The sequence below is a fragment of the Papio anubis genome, chromosome 1, assembly GCF_008728515.1.
Source record: "Papio anubis isolate 15944 chromosome 1, Panubis1.0, whole genome shotgun sequence".
In the NCBI taxonomy this organism is placed as follows: domain Eukaryota; kingdom Metazoa; phylum Chordata; class Mammalia; order Primates; family Cercopithecidae; genus Papio; species Papio anubis.
Window position 1 is genome coordinate 949,813 of NC_044976.1, and position 16,274 is coordinate 966,086.

Here is a 16,274-nt window from a genome sequence, read left to right on the forward strand (position 1 = left end):
GCCATGGGAGTGTCAGGCAGAGGGACTGGAAGGCCAAGGTTGTAGGGAATTTATTTCAACAGGAAAACCTTCAAGTACCTCTCCCAACACATAATCACATAATATGTATGCCAAGTGGGGATTAACCAATTTTCCAGGACTTATTTCAATTCCAAGTCCAAGCACAGCCCTGACTTGGGGCTTCTCCTGCCTGGAACCCTCTTTTCCCAGATGTCTGTCTGGTCTGTCTTCTCACCTCCTCCTACTCTCTCCTCAAATGTTTTCACCATCCTTTTCAACATGGAAGCACCAGCAATGCCTAGAGCCCTACAACAGACTCATCCGCCATCTTTTTCAGCACACAGCCTTTCCCACTGTCTCACAGGTGACGTGTCTCTCATCAAAGCAAGTTAGCATATCTTATTCACTGCCCATCACCTGCCCCTCCTTGACACATCTTCGGCCCTGAATATGTATTTTACCAAAGATCTCTCCCCTTTCCCTTTATGGGCGCCGCCCTGTCAGTATTCCCATCTAAAATCCGTGCAGACAGAGCCTCCCCTAGCCCCACACTTGTCTCTCCGACTACTTTCCTACAAGACTCTCCTCACCCCACTGGAACTCACTGGCCCTCAGCAATCTCTACCACTGATGAATCCAGCTCCAACTTCAGACCATTCCCTCTGCTCTCAGAATACCTTCTGTAGGCTCCATGACACTAGTGCTGGGTCTCCCAACGTCTGGTCACTCCTTTATGTGTTTCTCTTCCTCTGTACATCCCTAATACAAGGGCCTCTTCTCACGCTACACCAATGGGTCTTCACCACTGACAAATCTCGGTTCTCCTCCCCAGGAAAAGGCACAATCCTATAGTACTGCACATGGGGGCAGGGACAGGGTGCCTGCCTCCAGCTGAGAACTTCTCTGGTCCCCACAGGTGCCCTGGGCCTGGCCCACTCTCTAAACCAGCGCTGCTCAGATATTTCAGCTCAGGCCCCCCTACATCCTCAACTATTAAGGACCCCAGGGGCTTTTGTTTATGAGGGTTTGATCTATCAATATTTACTATGCTATAAATTAAAACCGAGATGTTCTAAAATTGTTTATTAAATGATTTGAAAATAAGCCCACTGCATGTTACCATACATAACATTTTTATAAAGAATAACTATTCTCTTGGCTGGGCGCAGTGGCTCGCCTGTAATCCCAGCACTTTGGGAAGTGGGCAGATCAGGAGGTCAGGAGATCAAGACCATCCTGGCTAACACGGTGAAACACTATCTCTACTAAAAACACAAAAAATTAGCCAGGCGCCTGTAGTCCCAGCTACTTGGGAGGCTGAGGCAGAACGGTGTGAACCCAGGAGGCAGACCTTGCAGTGAGCCAAGATCATGCCACTGCACTCCAGCCCAGGGGACAGAGCAAGACTCCGTCTCAAAAAAAAAAGGGCCGGGCGCGGTGGCTCAAGCCTGTAATCCCAGCACTTTGGGAGGCCGAGACGGGCGGATCACGAGGTCAGGAGATCAAGACAATCCTGGCTAACACGGTGAAACCCCGTCTCTACCAAAAAATACAAAAAACTAGCCAGGCGAGGTGATGGGCACCTGTAGTCTCAGCTACTCGGGAGGCTGAGGCAGGAAAACGGCGTAAACCCGGGAGGCAGAGCTTGCAGTGAGCTGAGATCTACCCACTGCACTCCTGCCTGGGCGGCAGAGCGAGACTCCATCTCAAAAAAAAGAAAAAAAAAAAAAAAAAACTATTTTCTAAGACAAATAATCTGGTGAGAAGCTATATTTTACATTTGTATTGTCTGCCTCAATGGAAGCAATGGATCTTCACATCTATGTCTGCTCTCAGCCTGCTGCAACACAGTTTTAGCTGAAGTCATGAGGAAAATTCAGTCTCACATAGATACGCAGCTAAAAGAAAAAGAAGAGTGTTTTTTGGTTTTTGTTTTTTTTTTTTTTTAAGAAATAGGGTCTCAGCTGGCCAGGCGCGGTGGCTCAAGCCTGTAATCCCAGCACTTTGGGAGGCCAAGGCGTGCGGATCACGAGGTCAGGAGATTGAGACCATCCTGGCTAACACAGTGAAACCCCATCTCTAATAAAAATACAAAAAATCAGCCAGGCGTGGTCGCGGGCGCCTGTAGTCCCGGCTACTCAGGAGGCTGAGGCAGAAGAATAGTGTGAACCCGGGAGGTGGAGTTTGCAGTGAGCCAAGATCATGCCACTGTACTCCAGCCTGGGTAACAGAGCGAGACTCTGTCTCCAAAAAAAAAAAAAAAGACAGAAAGAAATAGGCTCTCAGTCTGTCACCCAGGCTGGAGTGCCATGGTATAACCACAGCTCACTGCAACCTCAACCTGCCAGGCTCAATCAATCCTCCTGCCTCAGCCTCCCCAGTAGATGGGACCACAGGCACACACCAGAATGCCTGGCTAATTTTCAAATTTTTTGTACAGATGGGGTCTCACTATGTTGCCCAGGCTGGTCTCAAACTCTTGGCCTCAAGCGATCCTCCTGCCTTGGCCTCCCAAAGCACTGGGATTACAGGTGTGAGCTGTAATCAAGAACAAAAATTTATTTTATTTTATTTTATTTTATATTTTATTTTATTTTTTGAGATGCAGCCTTGCTCTATCCCCCAGGCTGGAGTGCAGTGTCACCATCTCGGCTCACTGCAACTTCTGCCTCCCAAGTTCAAGTGATTCTCCTGCCTCAGCTTCCCGAGTAGCTGGGATTACAGGCATATGCCACAATGCCCAGCTAATTTTTTTGTATTTTTAGTAGAGATGGAGTTTCACCATGTTGGCCAGACTGGTTTTGAACTCCCGACCTCCAGTCACCCGCCTGCCTCGGCCTCCCAAAGTGCTGGGATTACAGGCAATGTAGGAAAATGTAGGTTCACTGAATTAAGCAGATCTTCCAAATACTGACACATTTCATTACATATTTTTAAAATTTCATTAGTATCATCACCTAGCTTATAAGAAAAGTCTATCAATACTGGGAAGATGTCAAGCTCATGGTAGCAGAACCAAGTTTTCCAAAATGTTCCTTTGAAAGCTCAAATTTTATTACTGGCAACAATAGTGTTAGTTATTTTCCTTGAAGTATCTCGTTCACTTCATTCATTTTCAAGATAGTATCTGCCAAATATCCACATCTAATCTAAACAGCCGTTGTTTTCTGTCCGCCATTCTTTCAACTCAATTACACAACTCCTCCTGGAGACAGCTATTGTATTTCACTGTGCTTTATACCTACTTCCATTTTATCACACAAAATACTACAAAGATAGATTTTCAAAGGATAAGGTTTAATACAGTCAATTTTTATTGCTTCACCAAGGACATTAGATTAACAGAGTTTTCTTTCACGGCGGGTTCATGGCGGTGAAGAGCACTGTGAGTGCCGTGACAGTGGCTGCTGAGACTAGTTTGGTACCACAGCCTTGAGTTGTGCTAAGGAGCCAGGAGTTTTATCCTCCACTGCTTCTGCAGCATCAATGAAATGTCAACACAATGAAAAGTTAAATAACATCTCAATATGATTATGAAAATAGTTCTGGCCGGGCGCGGTGGCTCAAGCCTGTAATCCCAGCACTTTGGGAGGCCGAGACGGGTGGATCACGAGGTCAGGAGATCGAGACCATCCTGGCTAACACGGTGAAACCCCGTCTCTACTAAAAATACAAAAAAACTAGCCGGGTGAGGTGGCGGGCGCCTGTAGTCCCAGCTACTCGGGAGGCTGAGGCAGGAGAATGGCATAAACCTGGGAGACAGAGCTTGCAGTGAGCTGAGATCCGGCCACTGTACTCCAGCCTGGGTGACAGAGCGAGACTCCGTCTTAAAAAAAAAAAAAAGAAAATAGTTCTGACCAGGCCGAGCACGGTGGCTCAAGCCTGTCATCCCAGTACTTTGGGAGGCCGAGGCGGGCGGATCACGAGGTCAGGAGATCGAGACCATCCTGGCTAACATGGTGAAACCCCATCTCTACTAAAAAATACAAAAACTAGCTGGGCGAGGTGGCGGGCGCCTGTAGTCCCAGCTACTCCGGAGGCTGAGGCAGGAGAATGGCGGGAACCCGGGAGGCGGAGCTTGCAGTGAGCTGAGAACCGGCCATTGCACTCCAGAGCAAGACTCCGTCTCAAAATAAAAAAAGAAAAAAAAAAAAAGAAAATAGTTCTGACCAAGTGAATTCCTGAAACGGTCTCAGGAGCCCCTAGGGGTCCACGACCACACTTGAAGAACCACTGCTCTAAGTGACCACCGCTCCTAAGGCTTCGATCATCATCGAGATGTTGCTGACTCCCAAAGCCTGCCTCCACCCAGACCTATCCTCCAGAGCTCCCATTCACAGGCACAGGAGTCACCACGTCACATTTACTGTGCACTGTTTCAGGGGCTGGTCTGCAGGGAACCAGAGTGCCTGTGTCCATGGAGCTTAGAACAAGTGGGAAGAGCAGTATCAGGATATGAAGACAGAGTGGGGTAAAGCGACAGAGATCAATGAGATCAGAGCACACCCTGGGAGGAAGGGATACATGAACAAAGGCCTGAATGGAGAGAGGGAGTGAACTGTGCAAACACACAGCCAGGAGGAGAGTTTTCCAAGGACAGGGAGGAGAAAGTATAAGGCCCGCTGTACCCTTGATGCAAAACATGAGAATGCCTCAGAGACTCCTCAAACCCAACACGCACAAACTAAACTCATCATGCCCCACAGCTACCCAGAGGGCAGATGGAAACCTGTGGTCATTTACATCTTTCTCGCCACCCTCACCTTCTCTTCGGTCACCAGGTCTTATCAGTCATCACCCTGCTCCAGACCCCTTTCCTTTTCTACACCAGCTTTGCCAACTGACTAGAGTCCCCTCCCTCCCCTGAGCACTCTACGTTCAACTATCAAGTAATGATCCCCATCAGATCAATCTCCTTACAACTCTTCCAAGGCTTCCTGGAGCTCTCAAGGTAAAAGTTCATTTTTTTCTTCTTTTTTGAGTCTCACTCTGTCACCCAGGCTGGGGTGATCTTGGGTCACTGCAACCTCCACCTCCCGGATTCAAGCCATCCTTGTGCCTCAGCCTAATGAGCAGCTGAGAATACAGGTGTGCACCACCATGCCTGGCTAATTTTTATACGTTTAGTAGAGATGAGGTTTCACCATGTTGGCCAGGCTGGTCTCAAACTCCTGACCTCAAGTGATCCACCCGCCTTGGCCTCCCAAAGTGGTGGGATTACAGGCGTGAGCCACTGTGCCTGGCCTCAAGGTAAAAGCTCTTTATCCAGGCTCTAAACCTTTTGGCTTCCACTTCTTACCACTCTGCTAGCCCTTTGGAACTTCCGTCCCTGGATGTGCTGTGCTCTTACCCACTGGATAATTACTGATCACCTGGCACACATTGTGCTGGGTGCTGGAGACAGTAAAGGAGACCAGTTGGTTGCCGGATAAAAAACACACCATCTCATCAGCCTAGGATACACTCCTCCCCTCCATCCCCACCTGCCTGCCAGACAGACTCCAATTCAGGTCTCAACTTGAAGCTTTTCCATGAGAAGCCGCCACTAAACTCTGGACAGGGTGGTCTCCCTGGGAGCCACAGCCAATGCCCTCTGCTCTGTGCCTGCGTGTCAGGCTCCCTATTAGACCATGAATTCAGCAAGGCCCTGGATCACGTGCCTTCTACTGCGGCTCACAGCCTCAGGACCCGGTAAGGTGCTAAGATGGGGCCGGGCACGGTGGCTCACGCCTGTAATCCTAGCACTTTGGGAGGCCAAGGCGGGAGGATTGCCTGAGCTCAGGAGTTCGAGACCGGCATGGGCAACACGGTGAAACACCATCTCTACTAAGATTTAAAAAAAAAAAAAAAAAATTTGCCAGGCGTGGCGGCATGTGCCTGTAATCCCAACTATTTGGGAGGCTGAGGAAAGAGAAGCGCCTGAACCCGGGAGGCAGAGGTTGCATGCAATAAGCTGAGATCACGCCACTGCACTCCAGCCTGGGTGACAGAGCAAGACTCTCTCAAAAAAAAAAAAAAGAGAGAGAGAGAAGGTGCTAAGTCAACATCTGTTAAACAAATAAACAAATCAGTATTACAGTTTATAAAAATAAGTAGAAAATATTTATTGTCCCTAGTCAGCAAAAATCAAGGGATGTCAACAAATTTTGGTGCAATTCAAAAAACTCTAGCTTCATAAATGGGGGGAGGAGAATTCTCTAAAAAATGAACATAAACGGGCAGGGCATGGTGGTTCACACCTGTAATCCCAGCACTTTGGGAGGCCAAGGCGGGTTAGGTCAGGAGTTCGAGACCAGACTGGCCAATACGGTGAAACTCCATCTCTACTAAAAATACAAAAATCAGCTGGGTGTGGTGGCGGGCGCCTGTAATCCCAGCTACTCTGGAGGCTGAGGCAGGAGAATCGTTTGAACCCAGGAGGTAGAGGTTGCAGTGAGCCGAGATCACGCCATTGCACTCCAGCCTGGGCGACAGGGCAAGACTCCGTCTCAAAAAAAAAAAAAAAAAAAAAAAAGGACAAAAACTTACCAGTTTTCAAAATGAGGCATAGTTCAAGATTATTCTGCAAAGGTAAAGGAAAGCCTAAATTTAAGACCAGGGTGCTGTGGCTCACATCTATAATCCCAACACTTTGGGAGGCTAAGGCAGAAGAATCACTTGAACCCAGGAGTTGGAGACCAGCCTGTCCCTGTCTCTACAATTTTAAAAAATTAGCTAGGCAAGGTGGCATGTGCCTGTGGTCCCAGTTGCTTGTGAGACTGAGACAGGAAGATTGTATGAGCCCCGGAAGTCCAGGTTGCAGTGAGCCATGATCATACCATCACATTCCACACTCCAGCCTGGGTGACACAACAAAACCCTGTCTCAAAAAAAAAAAATGAAATAAAAAGAAACAAAACCTTTCAAGAAAAGACAAGGATGTGAGAGAAGATTTAGTAGAAAGTAAGGCACTAGCCGGGCGCCGTGGCTCGCTTCCGTAATCCCAGCATCTTGGGAGGCCGAGATGGTGGATCACGAGGTCAGGAGATCGAGACTATCCTGGCTAACACGTGAAACCCCCGGCTCTCTACTAAAAAATATAAAACTAGCCGGGCGAGGTGGCGGCGCCTGTAGTCTCAGCTACTTGGGAGGCTGAGGCGGAGAATGGCGGAACCTCGAGGCGGAGCTTGCAGTGAGCCGAGATCACGCACTGCATTCCAGCCTGGGAGCACAGCACTGGCCTCAAAAAAAAAAAAAAAAAAGAAAGTAAGGCACCAAAGGCTGGGCACAGTGGCTCACGCCTGTAATCCTAGTATTTTGGGAGGCCAAGATGGGCGGATCACAAGGTCAGGAGATCGAGACCATCCTGGCTCACATGGTGAAACTCCATCTCTACTAAAAATACAAAAAAGTAGCCGGGCATGGTGGCGGACACCTGTAGTCCCAGCTACTCGGGAGGCTGAGGCAGGAGAATGGCATGAACCCAGGAGGCGGGGCTTGCAGGGAGCTGAGATAGCGCCATTACACTCCAGCCTGGGCTACAGAGTGAGACTCCGTCTCAAAAAAAGAAAAAAAAAGAAAGTGAGGCAGTAAATAAGTGATAGGGATTTGCAAAGATAGCTAATATGTATGTTCCACACCCTGAATTAATATTCTTCTGGAACCATGGAGAAAGAAAGAAAAATCTCAGTACATTGTCATCTTATAACAACATTTTTTAACCTTGCCATAAAAGAAATTTTTACAAAGGCCATCAGCAACAGAAATGGCTAACCCTTGCACAGCTCTGTTATCAGTGCCCGCATCCAGACTCACTCAGTCCTCACAATGACCCCATGAAGGCGGCTCTCGGATGCCTGTTTCACAGATGAGGACAGACACAGAAGTCCTAACACTGCAGGTGACCTAAATTAAGGCAGGCTTGGGGAGAACAGAAAGCTCCTGTGGAAAGGCAGAAGTTGGCTTGATCTTGATTTTCAGTGCGAGTAAAAGTCTTAACACTGCAAATCAGCCAGTGAGGTGACAGAGCTGAGCTGGGCTCTAACTTAGTGCCAATCCTTTTGGAAACCACTGAATTTATCTCCCTCCCTAGAATTTAGGAACTATTTTAAAATTCCTATGACAAACTTCTGAAACCTACTGTAGACTCTTTGACATGCTCATCTAATTAGAAAGTGTCCAGAATTTTTTTTTTTTTGACGGAGTTTCACTCGTTGCCCAGGCTGGAGTACAATGGCACAATCTCAGCTTACCACAACCTCCACCTCCCAGGTTCAAGCAATTCTCTTGCCTTGGCCTCCCGAGTAGATGACATTACAGGCACATGCCACCATGCCCAACTAATTCTGTATTTTTAGTAGAGACAGGGTTTCTCCATGTTGGTCAGGCTGGTCTCGAACTCCCCACCTCAGGTGATCCACTCACCTTGGCCTCCAAAAGTGTTGGGATTACAGGCGTAAGCCACCACACCCAGCCCAGAATTTTAAGTTTTATTAATTACAACACTCGGCGGGAAGTTGAGTGTCTGTAATCAACATAGGGAATAGGGAATATATTTTCTAAGTGCCACAGGACTGCACACAGACATGCATGGAGACACGATTACCCACCAGTAAACAAGAATACATTCCATTCCATTGATGCCCTTAGTATTCCAATTCTTTTTTTTTTTTTTTTTTTTTTTTTGAGACAGAGTCTTCCTCTGTCGTCCAGGCTGGAGGAGTGCAGCGGCGAGACCTCCACTCACTGCAAGCTCCGCCCCCCGGGTTCACACCATTCTCCTGCCTCAGCCTCCCGAGTAGCTGGGACTACAGGTGCCCGCCACCACACCCGGCTAATTTTTGTATTTTTAGTAGAGACAGGGTTTCACCGTGTTAGTCAGGATGGTCTCGATCTCCTGACCTCGTGATCCGCCCGTCTCTGCCTCCCAAAGTGCTGGGATTACAGGCGTGAGCCACCGGTGCCCAGCCAGTATTCCAATTTTAACAGGTGAATGAATTAAAGTCCTCTCTTGATAAAATGCATTAGTAAGCTTGGAGCAACTAATGATCAAATCATTATTTTATCAATGGCAAAATAGGTTCAACAGAATAAACTTAAGAATTATCTTAGATAGGCCGGGCGCGGTGGCTCAAGCCTGTAATCCCAGCACTTTGGGAGGCCGAGACGGTGGATCACAAGGTCAGGAGATCGAGACCATCCTGGTTAACACGGTGAAACCCCGTCTCTACTAAAAAAATACAAAAAACTAGCCGGGCGAGGTGGCAGGCGCCTGTAGTCCCAGCTACTCGGGAGGCTGAGCCAGGAGAATGGTGTAAACCCGGGAGGCGGAGCTTGCAGTGAGCTGAGATCTGGCCACTGCACTCCAGCCTGGGCGACAGAGCTAGACTCCATCTCAAAAAAAAAAAAAAAAAGAATTATCTTAGATAAACTGGGCGCAGTGGCTCACACCTGTAATCCCAGCACTTTGGGAAGCAGAGGCAGGCGGATCACTTGAGGTCAGGAGTTGGAGACCAGCCTGGCCAACATGGTGAAACTCCACCTCTACTAAAAACACAAAAATCAGCTGGGTGTGGTGGCAGGCGCCTGTAATCCCAGCTACTTGGGAGGCTGCTAGGCAGGAGAATCACTTGAACCCGGGAGGCATAAATTGCAGTGAGCCGAGACCGCCCCATTGCACTCCAGCATGGGCAACAAGAACGAAACTCCATCTCAAAAAAAAAAAAAAAAAAAAAGAATTGCCTTAGATAATCTTAATTTGGTCTTTTTAATCAGTTAACTTTTAAAAAATGGGTCTTTCTCAGAATTCTAATTTAAGAAGACATAGATAAGGAAATACTTTCATTTAATCTTAAAAAAAAGAAAGCAAGCAACATTGCTCTATAAAACAGAAAGCTTTTCTACCGCTGAAAGCCAGGAGTAATTTCCACTGATTACCATGGCACCCAATGGTAGGCACTGCCACAAGAACAAGAGGCTAAAAGGTTAAAAAAAAAAAACTTTCAGCATTCCGGCAGGACGCAGTGGTTCACGCCTGTAATCCTAGCACTTTGGGAGGCTGAGACGGGCGGATCACCTGAGGTCAGGAGTTCAAGACCAGCCTGGTCAACATGGTGAAACCCTGTCTCTACTAAAATAAAATTTTAAAAAATTATCTGGGCTTGACAGCGGGTGCCTATAATCCCAGCTACTCGGGAGGCTGAGACTGGAGAATCACCTGAACCTGGGAGACAGTGGTTGCAGTGAGCTGAGACTGCACCACTACACTCCAGCCTGGGCGGCTGAGTGAGACTCTGTCTCAAAACAAAAAAAGCTTTCAGCATTCCACTAATCCACTAGCAAACTCAAATGTCTATAGATTGTCTATATTTCTTCAATCAAAATTCTGGAACAAAATACACAGCTTTGAAAGAGGCAGTGCTCCCTCCCTCTCCCAGAGTAGCTGATGTGATGTTGTATTTCTCTTTCTCTTCATACACACTCCCATATATGTTTGTCCTGCTTTTTCTTTCAGTAACGTTGAACACTGCAGTTTCATCAACTATTTCTGATAGTTTCCATTTTAAATCTATTTTATCTCCTCATTCTATGTTCCTAAACCAAACACTTAACTGAATTGTCTACTTCATAATCTCTCCAACCACTCTTAACAAACGCAAACCTGAAATCAGAATTTAAACACCGGTTTAAAATTTTTTTTTTTGAGACGGAGTCACACTGTGTCGCCCAGGCTGGAGTGCACTGGCGCGATCTCGGCTCACTGCAACCTCTGCCTCCCGGGTCACGCCATTCTCCTGCCTCAGCCTCCCAAGTAGCTAGGATTACACGTGCCCGCCACCACACTAAGCTAATTTTTTGTATTTTTAGTAGAGACGGGGTTTCACCGTGTCAGCCAGGGTAGTCTCAATTTCCTGACCTCACGATCCACCTGCCTCGGCCTCCCAAAGTGCTGGGATTACAGGCATGAGCCACCACGCCCAGCCAAACCAGTTTAAAATTTTCTAAAAATTTGTGTTCCATGTCTTATGAGACTTACACTAAATAGGGGTTTCAAAATAACATGGCCTGCCATATGGTCAAGCCAGATTTAAAAATTGAGAATATCTATTACCAATCCACTAATGCTAAAGCCAAAGTCACAGACAGTAAGAATGTAATCCAATTTAGAGACCAACATGAGCCAAATCTTTTGGGCAGAGACAAACAATCCAACGACAAAACTACAATAAATGCCAACACTGCACTTCTAAAATAAAATCAACGTTATTCATTAAAGTATTAGCTACAAAAAGTCAACTGATGGTAGATGAGTCTACAGATGCCCTGAAGACCTTTTTCATCCTTTAATCAAAGCGGTATTTAGCTACAAAGCTACAACTTTTCCAGTGGACCAACACACACAGAAAATGAACCAAAAGACACAGAAAATTTTTAACAAAGCAAAGGGAAGAGAACAAAGCTCTGGTACTTTTGCAGGATAGTACAACACCTCCTTTGAGAAATAAATTAACTCCTCAAATTCTATTTCTCAAGTGATCAATATAAATCTACCTACATGATACAAGCTTTGAAACCAAAGTCATTGGGCATAAAAAAGATTTACAGAGGTTTAACTCTTTTGAGACAGTCTCACTCTGTCACCCAGGCTGGAGTGCAGTGGCGCAATCTCGGCTGACCGCAATCCCTGCCTCCCGGGTTCAAGCGATTCCCCTGCCTAAGCCTCCTGAGTAGCTGGGATTACAGGCGCCCACCACCACGCCCGGCTTTTTGTTTGTTTGTTTGAGACGAGTCTGGATCAGTTGCCCAGGCTAGAGTGCAGTGGCGCGATCTTGGATCACTGCAAGCTCCACCTCCCGGGTTCACACCATTCTCCTGCCTCAGCCTCCCGAGTAGCTGGGACCACAGGTACCCGCCACCACGCCTGGCTAATTTTTTCTATTTTTAGTAGAGACGGGGTTTCACCGTGTTAGGCAGGATGGTCTCCATCTCCTGACCTCGTGATCCACTCGCCTCAGCCGCCCAAAGTGCTGGGATTACAGGCGTGAGCCACCGTGTCCCGCGAATTTTTATATTTTTAGTAGATACAGGGTCTCACCATATTGGCCAGACTGGCCTCAAACTCCTGGCCTCATGTGATCCGCCCCACCTCCCAAAGTGCTGGGATTACAGGCGTGAGCCACCACACCCAGTGGGTTTTAAGCTTAAAAACAAACGACAACAAAAAACACACTATTCTGCAGCCTCTGGAATCTTCTAAGATCAAAATTAAACCTGAGAAAATTTACTTCAACTCTCCCACCCCCCCAAAAACACAATTAACTGAAGATATCGAAGAAAAATAAAAACATTTTAAAGGTATCACTGAAGAGCACTGTCAGTACTTGTCTGATGAGATAACTATGGCTGTGTCATAAATTCAGATTATGCGAGAGAAATAGCTTTTGTCCAGTGGATGTGCTCTTTTGAGAAAGTCAATTCTGAGCTGAAATTTAATGTTGGAACAGTTTCCTCTATAAAACTCATCTTGAAAGGTTCCAGCAGAAGATGAAATGTCATCCTCACACTGGGCCTGGGCAGTGCGTGCTTAACTGGGAGGGGGCACAGGCACCTCAGAACTTAACTGGTTTTCCAACTCTCAATGTCTGAAAGAAAAAAAAAAAAGGGACTTTCAGTGTTGACGAAACCAAACGCTCCTAACCTGGGACCACCGGCAGTCCAGCCTTCCCCTAGGGTTGACAGGATGAGCCTGTAGACCTTGCAGTTGCAGTTCATTTCTGCGCAGCTCTCTGTCAGAAAGTTCCGCCTTAACCATCGGGCGCGGTGGCTCACACCTGTAATCCCAGCACTTTGGGAGACCAAGGTGGGTGAATCACCTGAGGTCTGGAGTTCAAGACCAGTGTGGCCAACATAGTGAAACCCCATCTCTACTAAAAATACAAAAAATTAACTGGGTGTGGTGGCAGTAGCTGTAATCCCAGCTACTCGGGAGGCTGAGGCAGGAGAATCACTTGAACCTGGGGGGCAGAGGTTGCAATGAGCTGAGATCGCACCATTGCACTCCAGCCTGGGCAACAAGAGCGAAACTCCATCTCAAATAATAATAATAATAATAAAGTTCTGCCTTACCATAAACCAAGCCAAAACCCACCACTCAGTCCTACCCTGGGGAGGCTCTCAGACCTGTCTCCATGTCAGTGGCACCAGCTTCATCCCCAGCCACGCACCCAGCGTTAGCAAAGAAAGAAGGAACCGCCTATTCACTTTCTTGATATATATACCTTCCCAAAGAATCCAGAATAAACTATATATCTCAATAGCATGAAAATTAAAACCTTACATTCAATAAACAGCTCCTCCCTCTCCCAAAAGACTATCACTTCAGATTAGAAAATAACTTATGCAGAAACCTTATCGATAACAATGCTTGCTCCAAAGGCCTTATTCAGTATGCATGGTTCACTGGGACTTTTCACAAAACTAATACATCCATTTGCTAATCATGAAAAATAATCTTCATATTTTCTTAATTAATAATCTCACTAGCAACTGCTTAATCACCTAATACTATTTGAGACTACTGTTATCAGATAGATAGCAACCTGAAAATACAATGAACCAATGCTCCCCAAACGAAAACCGTAGGTTAAGATTTCTACACTGTTTATCCATAAGTCGAGTACTGTACACCCTAACTGTAAATGCACACCAACTCCCTTTTCAAAACACAAATTTTAACATCGGCGTTTTCCTTCAATAAATGCCTTTCACAATCCTAACAAAAACCTTCCATGAAGACAGGATGGACATGGTGGCTCGGGCCTCCAATTCTAGCACTTTGGGAGGCTGAGGCGGGAGGATCGCTTGAGCCCCAAAGTTCGAGACCAGCCTGGTTAACAGGATCTCTTTTATACAGAGATCCCATCTCTATTATTTAAAAAAAAAGGCTTCCATGCAAATGAATTTAGCAAACAAAACTGACACTGCTTCTGCATGCTAACCATGTAATTTAAAAGACACGAGAAATGTTAAAATACCATTTGAACCAACTATCGATTGACAAGGAAAAATATAGGAGGTTCTTAAAAGTCAAAAGCCTCAGCCGGCAGCCGTGTGGAATTTTCAGCTCCCCACTCCCCACCCCCACCCAGCTTCCAGCCGAAAAGCCGATCCAGGCAGGAGGAAGACACCCAGCCTTTGTGCTATTTCCTGTCCTCTCCCCCACCTTCGGGCCTTCGGAATATCGCAAACCGGGCCCCGAAACTCGGAGCGGCGGCGGCCGCCCCACAAAGGCACCGCCGGGAGCGCCATCTTGGCGCGGCCACCGGGTCCATTCATTCGCGGGCCCGGGCCGGGGTCCGCGCAACCCCCCGGCCGACACGCGCGGGGCGCCGGCGCCAGACAGACCCCGGCCTCGGCAGGAGAAGGGCGAGGCCACAGCGCGGCCGTCTCCGCGACTCGGCACAGCGAAAGGGCCGAAACCGTTATTTTCCCATTTCCCGACGCCGCGCCCGGCTTCCGCTTTAAATCCCCACTCCGCCCGCGGCGCGCGGCCCGGCTTCCCCATTTCATTGTTCCCCTTCCCCGCGCTCGCCCCCTGCGGCCGCCCGGCCCTCAAAGTCACCCCGATAGGCGGCCCGCGCGGGGGCTCCGGCCGCCGACACCGCCCCGCCTGCACGCCCGCCCGGCCTTTGTTCTCGCGCCGAGGGCCCGAGCGCCACGTCCGGCTCCCCACGCAGGGCCCGGCCCCGCCCGACCCGCGCCCCCGAGGCCCCGGCCGCCGCCACGGGAAGCTCCCGCGGCGCGCACAGCCCCGCACCCCGCGGCCGAAACTCGGCCCCCAGCCCTGGGCCTCGGACCCCGGCTCCTCGCCCGAGACCCCGCCCTCGACCCCGACCCTGCACCCCGAACCTCGGACCCCAGCTCCCGGCCCCCGCCTTCGGACGCCGCCCGCCGCCCGCCGCACCCGGGCGGGGCAGGAAGACGCGGCCCCGGCCGGCGGGTGCGGTGGGGGCGGGGCGGGCGCCCCCTGGGCGGGCCGGTGGACGAACTGAGGCCGGGTCCGGGGCTGGGGGCTGCCGCGCTCACCTCAGCGCCCTCGTCGCGGCCTGACGCGCCCGCACCGCCGCCTCGGCCGCTGCTCGGGAGGTCGTCGCGCTCGGGCCGCGCTGCGCGCTCCGCGGGCGCTGCGGGCAGGTGCGCACCGGCAAGGCTCGGTCCACTCCCGCCGCGGCGGCTGCTCCACTCCCGACCCCGCTCCCCACTCGCCGCCCGCGCCCGCTCCCGCTCCCGCCGCCGCCGCCGCCGCCTCCGTCCGCCCCTCAGACGCCTCCAGCCATCGGGATGGGCGCGGCGGGCCCCTGCCCGCAGTCTCGGGAAACCCCACGCGTTCGCGTCACCACGCACGTCGCGCGTCGCGCGCGCTCGCTGGGCCCGACGGGCACGCGCACGCCTGCGCGCTTGCAACTCGCAACGGGCCCGAGCGCGTGTCCGAGCGGCTTAAAGAGGCCGTGTTGCTGTCTGTCCTCCGGGACCGCTGCTTCAGGAGACCCCCCCGGTGGCCCGGCCCTACGGGGACCGAGCGGGATGGGGACCGGGGCAGTGGGCCCTCGGAGACGGGACGGGGCGGGGGGAACACTGGCGCGGAGCCCTCCGGGGACAGCGTAAGGTTGGGTAACCGCGGGCGGGGGCTCCTCCGGGGGCGGTGGTTGGGTAACGGCGGGCGGGGGTCACTCAAGGGACGGGGCGGGGAAGGCCGCGGGCGGGGGCGGTCCCTCCGGGGACGGGGCGAGTAGGGGCACCGCGGGCGAGGTCGTTGCCTGCAGAGGAGGCGCCGGGCCCCGCGAGCAGGTCGGGGTCCCGGGCAGGCGCAGGTGTCCCCCGGGCTCTCAAGCAGGGACTGCGGCGAGCTCCGACGGGGCTGGCGGGCAGAGACCCGCGCGTGGGCTCAGTGCGTGTGAGGTGGGTCTCGGGCTGCGGAGGAGGGCAGCGCCCCGTGGCTCCTCTCGCTGCTGCGGGCAGGGCCGCCTGGCAGGAGCGGAGGCCGCGGACCCCTCCCAAGCCGCTGAGCAGTGGACAGCGGGGACCGGAGACCCCAGGTGAGGAAGGGGAACGAAGTCAAGAAGGCCACATGTCCTGGCTTCCAGGCTTGATGTCCTCAGAAGCCTCCAGAACGTCCATGGAAGCCGCCCTTGCGCCCACCGCCTCCTGCTGTCTTTCCAGCTGAGCTCCGGCTGCCCCTCACCCCCGGCTTCTGCACTCTGCTCCTCCCCAGCCAGCGCCCTGCTCTTCCACCCGCC

The 16,274-nt window shown here is 50.5% G+C and overlaps 1 protein-coding gene across 4 annotated transcripts in view; it reads right to left on the reverse strand.

Moving 5' to 3' along the window:
- Positions 1-15,367, reverse strand: part of GNB1 (G protein subunit beta 1) — a 115,588-nt gene extending 100,221 nt beyond the window's left edge. The window contains exon 1 of one of the 4 annotated variants that reach the window (XM_017956334.3): positions 15,064-15,260. The gene's annotated coding sequence lies outside the window, so the exon portion shown is untranslated. Of the gene's footprint in view, positions 1-14,599; positions 14,696-15,063 lie in introns of those variants that run through there. The other 3 variants (XM_031663648.1, XM_003890982.5, XM_017956332.3) reach the window with 3 other exon arrangements.
- Positions 15,368-16,274: the final 907 nt, after the last annotated feature.